Genomic DNA, 9975 nt, shown 5'->3' with positions numbered 1-9975 from the left:
TTAGGTATTAATACCATGGTGATATTATAGAAGGAATTTGACAAAGATATTTCTTCACCTATTCTTTTTAATTTTTATAGAATTGGAATTAATTGCTCCTTGAATGATTATTAGAATTCATTTGTCAATCCATCTGATCCTGGAGATTTGTAATTATTGAGTTCAATAATGAATTGTTAAATTTCCTTTTCTGGTATAGGGTTATTTAAGTTCTTCTTTTAACCCAGGCAGTTTATATTTTTTAAAATACTCATGCATTTCACTTTAATCAAATATGTTGACATGTAGATGGGAAAAATGTTCCAAATTATTACCTTAATTTCCTCCCCATTGGTGGTGAGTTCACCTTTTTTAAATCAAATTACCCAAGAAACTTTCTATTTTATTGTCTTGGTTTTATTTATTAGTTCATTTTCTTGCTTTTATTTTATTAACTTCACTTTTAATTTTCAGAATTTCTAATTTGGTATTTAATTAGAGCTTTTTAAATTGTTCCTTCTCTAACTTTCTTAGATGCATGCTCAGTTCATTGACCTTCTATTTCTCTATTTTATTCATGTTAAACATTTAGAGAAATAAGATATCCCCTAATCACTTTGGCTATATTCTATAAGTTTTGGTATGTTCTCTCATTATTGTCATTTACTTGAATGAAATCATTAATTCTTTCTATGATTTTTTTTTGATGCATTCCTTCTTTATTATTTAGTTTCCAAACTAATTTTAAGTCAGTTTCTCCATGGTCCTTTATTGCATGTGATTTTTATTGCATCATGATCTGAGATGGATGCATTCAATATTTTTGCCTTTCTACATTTGGTTATGAGGTTTTTATGCCCTAATACATGGTTAATTTTTATATGGGTTCTACATCCTCCAAAAAACTTATATTTCTTTCTCTTCCCATTCAGTTTTCTCCAGAGATCTATCATACCTGTTTTTAGCATTCTATTCATCTTCACTTCCTTCTTATTTATTTTATGATTAGATTTACCTAATTCTGAGAGAGGAAAGTTGGCATTTTGCTGTCTTTGTATAATTTTGTTGTCTTTGTCTTACTCTAACTCACTTAGTTTGTCTTCTAAAAATTTGGATGCCCTACCTCTTGATGCATAATATAAGTATCAAAATTACTTCATTTACTGTGATTGTTTTTGGATTGTTTTAATGAGATCTATTTTACCAAGTGCTTTGTCTGAAATAAGGATCTCTAGCCCTATTTTTTTCACTTTAATTGAAGCATAATAAATTCTGATCCAATCTTTTACCTTTTCTCTGTGTGTATCACAGAGCAGCTAGGCGATGCAGTGGATAAAGCACTGCTCTTGGAGTCAGGAAGACCCAAGTTTGAATCCAGCCTCAGATGCTTGACATTTACTAGCTCTGTGACACTAGATAAGTCACTTAACCCTGATTGCCTCACATTCAGGGCCATCTCCAGTCATACTGATTCATGTCTGGACACTGGATCCAGATAGCTCTGGAGGAGAAAGTGAGACTGGTAACTTAGCTCAGCACCCCTCACTCAAATCCAGTTCATGTGCTTGTCAAGGCATAGCCTCCCTGATATAGTCTTCTTTGAAAATGAAGGACAAACATTATCTCTCTGCTTCAAATATGTTTTTGGTAGGCAGCATATTGTAGGATACTGGTTTTTAATCTACTCTTCTATCTGCTTCCACTTTATGGGAGCATTCATTGTATTCACATTCACAGTTATAATTACTAGCTTCCCCTAATCAACAATTTTAAGGAATGAGTAGATGAAAGAAAAAAAAAACATAGAAATAATCAACCATTTCATCCAAGAAAATGACGAGATATCATAGCAAAATTTAGGCAATGGAGACCAAGCAGTTTTTATGGAAAATTTTATATCTCTTAATGCTAACTTGGATAAAATAGATTAAAAAGGACATCAATGAATTGGGTATACAACTAAAAAAAGCTAGGAAAAACATGAAATTATAAATTCCTACTTTAAAACCAAATTAGAAATTCTGAAAATCAAAGAAAAAAATTAAGAAAATTGAAATAAGAAAAAATTGAACTAAAGAATAAAACTAAGCGTTGGTTTATGGGGGAAAAATAACAATGAAATAGATCGGGGCTGTCCAAAATGTTGCCTGTGTGTTGCATGTGACCCCTCAGGGTTATTTGATGTGGCTTGCTTGTTGGTTTACTACGTACTTTAATAAAAGAAATGTAGCTACCACAGGGTACTCATTAAATTGGCAAATCAAAATTATTCTCTTTCATTTAAAAAAAAAAACTTTTAAAAATAAATTTAAACCACCATGAAATATATAAACCTTTGGTTAATCTGATTAAGAAAAAGAAGGAAGGTCAATTGCCATTATCAAAAATGAAAAGGGTAATCTTTACATCCATGAAGAGGAAAAAAAGGTAGTAGTTCATAGCTATTTTGCTCAAATACCTGCCAACAAATTTCGTAATCTAAGTAGATGAATGAATATTTACAAAAATACAGCTATCTAAATTAACAGAAGAGGAAATAAAATACTAAAATGATCCTATCATGGAAACAGAAACTGAAGATACTATCAATGAACTTCCTAAGAAAATAACTCCAGGGTAAGATGGAGTTACAGGTAAATTCTACCAAATATTCAAGGAACAATTGATTCTATTTTTTTAATTAAAGATTTTATTTATTTTAAGTTTTACAATTTTTCCCTTAATATTACTTCCCTCCCCCCACTCTCCCCACAGAAGGAAATTTGTCAGTCTTTACATTGTTTCCATGGTACACATTGATCCAAATTGAGTGTAATGAGAAAGAAATCATATCCGTAAGGAAGAAACATAAAGTATAAAAGATAGCAACATCAGATAATAGGATATCAATTATTTTTTCTAAATTTAAGGTAATAGTTATTGTTTAAACTCCACAGTTGTTTCTCTAGATACAGATGATATTCTCCATTTCAGACAGCCCCAAATTGTCCCTAATTGTTGCACTGATGGAATGAGCAAGTCCATCAAGTTTGATCATCACCACAATGTTGCTGTTAGGGTGTATAGTGTTTTTCTGGTTCTGCTTCTCTCACTCAGCATCAGGAACAATTAATTCTAAATCTATATAAACTATTTAAAAATAGGTGAAGAAGGCATTTTCTTGAACTCCTTTTAAGACACCAGCATGTTGCTGAGATCTTACACCAGCTAGAGCCAAAACAGACCAAGAAAATTATAGATCAATCTAATGAATATTTATGCAAAAATTAAAAAATAATATTAACTCTTTAGTGCCCTCCATGCCATCTCCCCTCCATTTGTATTGGCTTTCTGAACTTGACCTGAGCTGCATTGTGGCTAAGAAACTTTTGTGGGATTTTCAACTCTGAGGACTATGCTGGTCTATCTTCCCCTTTTCCCCAGGTGAGACAGACCTTTAGTGAAGTTCCTCCATGATATTTTGAACTGAGAACTTCTTTCACTATTCTTTTGGGCATTCTGTTGCTTTAAGGTTTGTGTAAAGGCTTTATTTAGCATTGTTCCAAGAAAAGCTCAAGGAACTTCCTAGATTCATGATGCCATCTTGGCTCTGTGCTGGAAATTACCTTAAATTGAAATTTTTTTAAGAAAAAAAAAAGAAAAAGAGTTAGCCACTGGAGTTTTCGAGTAGGAGAGGAAATCAAGTGTCTAACTTGAGCTTTAGGAAGTTCAGTTTGGTATCTGTCTGGAGGATGGACTAGAATAGAAAGAGAATTAAGGTAAGTAGTTAAATATACCCAGAATTGAAACAATTCTGGAAAATAATAGAGAGTATCTATCTGAAGTAGTAAACAATGATTTAAGTAGCATTTTGCAAGGCACTGGGTATAGAAACATAGATTTAAATTATCTTATCTTTCCATTCAGGATTGTCAATGGCCAGATAGCTCTTTACATAGGCTTTGGAGGGGGTCTAGGGGCAGCACCTGCTGATCTGAAGCAAAGAGGAGGTGTCCAATCCTTGCGTGCCTCCTGGGATCAATTGCTAACTATCTTGCTGTGGATTGAGAAGCTCACAGAATAATGCCGTTTCCCATGCAGTTTGAGCAGCACATAGGAGTCGAAAACACTGGCGTTGGAGATATCCTTGATGGCCATGGCTTCCACGATATTGCAGACGACGAACTTCTTGATGACCTTGTCCTTGGGCATGCAGGAGGTACAGTTGGCGCAGTGGATAGTCTCCACGTCACTGCCGTCCTGCTTGGCAATTCTGTTATTCCTCCTCTTGGTCATCTTGAAAGCCAGAAACTGAAAAAAAATGCCATTTTATATTTATGAAGTTGAATCTTTTCATCCACACAATTCATTTAACTGAGTTAAAAGCAAAGGTCTGGATTGTCAAGATCTTTTGAGATCCTGACACAACAATCCAACTTTTAACTCTACCTCTTAATTTATTTGCATCTGAGAACTTCCTCCAAATGGACATTTACTCTATTATTATTGTTCATTGGAACTAATCATTCAACTAATCATGAATTTGCCTCTCTTGTACACAAATTTAGTATAAAAAATGTTAAATGCTTGACTGAAATCTAGGAATATTAAGCCCATAGGAATTCTTTAACTTAACAATTTATATATTCTTTCAGAAAAGTAAATTACATTTGTATGGCTTTACTTATACATGATGGAGGCAAATAACATTTTTGATCACCATTGTGTTTCCAAATGTTTCACACCATATCTTTAATAATGTATTCTTGAATTTCACAAAAGATCGAGGCCATGTTCCTTACCCCATAATTTATAGACAGCTTATTTCTCCCTTTAAAAAAAATATGACATTTTCCCATCTTCATTCTTTGATATCTCTCTAATCTTTTATTTCTTTATTAGAGAATAAACATTATCTAAGCAGTCATATCTCCCCCTCAGAAAGTGTTTGGTGTGGAATCCAGAGAACCTAAGAGCAGATTCAGATATGTGTGTGACATTGAGCAAGTCATTTAACCTCCTCTTGCCTCAGTTTCCACATTTGCAAAATAGGAATAATGACAGTAACTGCTTCTCCAGGTTGTTTGAAGGAATGAATAAACTAATTGCAAAGCATTTAACATGATGTCTTGAACATATTACACACTTCAAAAATATTAGTTATCATTATTATATTCTCATTACATGCTTTTTCAATATATGCTTCTCTTCACAACAAATCTCAAGATTTGCCTCCTTGCATTAGAACCTTGTATTCATGATACTGATTACTTCAACTTAGACCATTTGTATATAGGTGCCATCAACTGCTAACTCTCTTCTCAGATGTTGACTTTTGTAAATTACTCATGTTCAGCTTAGTTATTCCTACTAAATAGGTCCCAGTTAGCAAGCATAATGAATTCCCTAATATGGCACATATTTTCAAATTCATGTTATTGGAAATTATGTTATATTATTCAAGGGAATTATTGGAAAGATACTGCAAGTTACTGCTAGGATGACACATAATAATCAGGATTTATAGGAGGTACACAAAGATGGTTCAGTATTAAGAAAACAATTAACCTAATTTCCCATGTCAATAACAAAATTAAGAGGAATCATATGATTGTCTTAGACAATGAGAAGCTATTTACAAAAACCAGTACCCATTCATATAAAGACCATTTTATCCTTAAGTTGTTTCACTAAAAAAAATCAACAAGAATTATATTGAAATGGGGATAAACTACAATCATTTTCAGGAAGATCGGGGGTGAAACAAGGAAGCACGTTATCAACACTACTAGTCAATTTTTAATAGAAATATTAACTTTAGCAATAATAGAAGGAATAACTGAAGAAATTAGGGTAGACATCAAGGAAACAAAATTTTCACTCTTTGCAGATAATATGATGGTATACTTAGAAAAACCTCAAAAACAACTTAAAAATCTAGCTGAAACAATATGTTGCTGATATTTAAACCAGCAAGAGTCAAAACAGACAAAGAAAATTATAGATCAATCTACCTAATGAACATATATACAAAAACCTTAAATAAAAATGTTGCAACGAGATTTCAGGAAATATTATTAAAATAATATGCCATGATCTAGTTGGATTTATATCATGTAGAATGGGATGGTTAATATTAGGAAAACACTCAAAAATTGAACATTTCAAAAAGAAAAACCAACAGAAATCATGAATATTTTGTGAGATACTAAATAAACCTCTGATAAAACACAACATCCATTCCTATTAAAAATACTAGAGTATAGGAATAAATAGAGGTTTACTTAAAATACTTAGCAGTATCTACTTAAAACCATCCAGAAATAGTACATGTAATGGGCATAAACTAGGAGAATTTCCAATAAAATAATGGGTGACAAAAAGATGCCCCTTATCACCATCACCATTTCAATATAGTATTAGAAATGTTAAATTTAGTGACAAGAGAAGAAAATGTTATTGAAGGAATTAGAACAGGCAATGTGGAAGCAAAACTTTTACTCTTTGCAGATTATATGATGGCACACTTAGAGAACCATAAAATTAGAATAAAATCTACTTGAAACTATTTTATTTCTCTTTATTTTTTAATGAAAGATGTTATTTATTTTGAGTTTTATAATTTTCACCCTATTCTTGCTTCTGTCTCAACATCCCCCACAGAAGGCAGTCTGTTATTATTTACATTGTTTCCATGGTATACATTGTTTTCAGTTGAATGTGATGACAGAGAAATCATATCATTAAGGAAGAAAAATAAAGTATAAGACATAACAAAATTACATAAAATAACATTTTTGCTCTAAATTGAAGGCAATAGTCTTTGGTCTTTGTTCAAGCTCCACCATTCTTTCTCTGTATACAGATAGCCCAAAATTGTCCCTGATTGATGCACTGATGGAATGAGCAAGTCCATCAAGTTTGTTCATCACTCCTATGTTGCTATTAGGGTGTACAATGTTTTTCTGGTTCTGTTCATCTCACTCAGCATCAGTTCATGCTTCCCTTCAGGCTTCCCTGAATTCCTATCCCTCCTGGTTTCTAATAGAGCTATATTGTTCCATGACATACATATACCACAATTTGTTCAGCAATTCCCCAACTGAAGGACATTCACTTAATTTCCAATTATTTCCTAGCACAAATAGGGCTACTATAAATATTTTTGTACAAATAATTTTCTTATACATTACTAAAATATTCTTAAGAGTAAACATAATGCCCCTCCCCCAAAATATAGACCCACGTGACTGATAACAGCTTCTTTTTCTGAGATAAGGATTTCTACCCCTGTTTTTTCACCTCAGCTGAAGCAAAATATATTTTGCCCCAACCTTTTACCTTAACTCTATCTCTCTGCTTCAAATGATTTTCTTGTAAGCAGCATATTGTAGGATTCTGGTTTTCAGTCCATTATTCTATTCACTTGCATTTTAAGTGACAGTTCATCCCATTTCCATTCAAAGTTATAATAACTATTTCTTTATTGCCCTCCATGCTATCTTCCCTGTTTCTATTTTTCCCCTTTTTTTACTTTATACTTATTCCCCAATGTTTTGTTTCTGACTCCCTCCACTTTTTGTGTGTTTGCCCTCCTATATCAAACCCTCCCCTTTCTTTCCTCATTCCCTTTTCACCTTCTTCCTTCCTTTCCTTCTGTTACTTCCCCCTTTCCCCCCTCCCCTTTTAATACTTGAAAGGTAAGATCTGTTCCTTATCTGAATGTGTGCAAGTTGACTTTAAGCCAAGTCTGATGAGAGGAAGATTCACATGGTTCTCATCTCCTCCCTTCTTCCTCTCTATTGCAAAAGGCTTTTTTGTACCTCTTAATGTAATGAGATTTACCATATTCAATATCCTCCATCCTCCTATATCCTTATTGTCCCCCTTTTTAAGGAGGTATTGTTTTTAAATCATTCTGTCTGAGTCACAGAATAGTTATCAGTGTCCATCACTTCTGCTTAAGTATATTCTCTCTAATAGAATTTCAATTCTTGAGAGTTATTAGAATCTTTCTCCCAGGTAGGGTTATATCCAGTTTCATCTTATTGGACAACAGTTGTTTCTTTACCTTTTTATTATCTTTCCATGTGTCTTTTGAGCCTCCTGTTGGCTGTCCATATTTTTTTATTTAGCTCTGTTCTTTTCATTAGGAAATGTTGGAAGTCTACCATTTTGCTAAATGTCAATCTTTTCCCTTGGAAGAGAATCCTCAGCTTTACAGAATAGTGGATTCTTGGCTGCATTACAAGCTTGCTTGCTCTTTGTAACATCTCATTCCAGTCCCTTCGATCCCTTAAGGTTGTTGCAGCTAAGTCGTTTGTAATCCTTATTGTGGTTCCTTGGTAATTAAATTGTTTCTTTCTGGATGCTTGCAGGATCTTCTTTTTTATTTGATTGTTCTGGAATTTGGCCAGATCATTCCTTGGTGTTTTAATTTTAGGATCTCTTTCCATAGGGGATTGATGTATTCTTTCAATAACTATTTTTTCCCCTCTGGTTCCATGATATCAGAGCAATTTTCCATCACTAAATCCTGTAATATTAAGTCCAACCTTTTTCCTCTTCAATGATTTCAGGAAGGCCTATAATTCTAAAGCTTTCCCTGCTTGATCTATTCTCAAGGTCAGTGGTTTTGCTGATGAGGTATTTTACATTTTTTTCTATTTTTTTTATCTTTTTGTCTCATGAAGGCATTAGTTTCCATTGATTCCATTCTTTTTTTTAAGAGAAGAATTTTCCTCATTTACCTTTTACACCTCCTTTTCCAGTTGATCAATTCTTTTTTTGAAGGAGTTTTTCATTTTTCCAAATGTATTTTTGAGAGAATCATTTTATTTTTGCATTTGACCACTTGAGCATCTGAGAGAATTATTTTCATTTTGTATTTGTCCAATTGTATTTTGCAAGAATTTGTTTTCTTATTGCAAGATGTTAATTTTCTCTTGAGTTTCTTTTCCTAATTTTTCCAATTGTTTTTTAAATTACTTCCTGATTTCTTCAAGGTAGTCTTTCTGGGCTGACTTCCAAATAATAATCTCCTCAGAAGTGTTAGATCTCTCTGGATTAGAATCAATTTCTTTTAAGTATTTTTCCATGGGCCCCCCTTCGCTGGCCTTTCTTTTTCTTCCTATGATAGTGTTGGGGGACCAGATTCTCAGAGTTTTGCTTTTGAAGATACTAGAGGCTTTGTTCACTTGGTTTAGTAATCCCAAGGCCTGGACAGTAGGGGGCACTGATTGCTTTCTCTCGAATGTTTGAGGTCCTCTGTAGCAGGTTCTGAGTTGACCTTGAACAATGGTCTGAGCCCTGGGGGAGGGAATTAATCTCACTTTCACTAGAGTGAACTCTGTGGCCCACACCTGAGCCTGAGGGGGTGGGGGTTGTTTAACATTTGTTCTGGGAAGGGGTCTCTGCTGAAAGTATGGAGCTCAAATCTGTTGTACAGCTTATCATTTTCCAGGGCTACTCAGAGACTCTCTGTGCTGGAATTCACCCTCCCATAGTTCTTCTCCTGGTCAAAGATTCCATAGCTAAAGTTGATTCTTGCAACAACCATTCACCAAAATCTTGGTGGCTTAAGGTTGGTCCTCTAGCTTTCCCCAGCTGCTGGGATTGTGCTGGCCCTCTGCTCTCATCTCCCAGTTCACCCACAATCCCCTGAGATAGACCTTTTCGTAAGGTGTTCTTCTCTTATCTTCGCTTTCTGGGTTTTGTAAATGGAATTTCTGTTGAGAGTTTTGTTTCTTATTGTTTTTGAGGGGTACTATGGGAACTTAACATAGTGCTTGTCTTCTCTCCTCCATCTTGGTCAGAAATCCACTTGAACCTATTAATAACTTTATCAAAATAATAGGACATTGGGCAGCTAGGTGGAGCAGTGTTTAGAGCACTGGCCCTGGAGTCAGGAGTACCTGAGTTCAAATCCGGCCTCAGACACTTAATAATTACCTAAGTGTGTGACCTTGGGCAAGCCACTTAAACCCATTGCCTTGAAAAACTAAAAACAATAATAGG

The 9975-nt window shown here is 34.0% G+C and overlaps 1 pseudogene; it reads right to left on the bottom strand.

The window, feature by feature from the left end:
- Positions 1-3909: 3909 nt before the first annotated feature.
- LOC141488111 (small ribosomal subunit protein eS26 pseudogene) lies at positions 3910-4254 on the bottom strand (annotated as a pseudogene).
- Positions 4255-9975: the final 5721 nt, after the last annotated feature.

The sequence above is a fragment of the Macrotis lagotis genome, chromosome 1 (genome assembly GCF_037893015.1).
Source record: "Macrotis lagotis isolate mMagLag1 chromosome 1, bilby.v1.9.chrom.fasta, whole genome shotgun sequence".
Taxonomy (NCBI): domain Eukaryota; kingdom Metazoa; phylum Chordata; class Mammalia; order Peramelemorphia; family Peramelidae; genus Macrotis; species Macrotis lagotis.
This window is presented reverse-complemented; position numbering and strand designations above follow the sequence as displayed.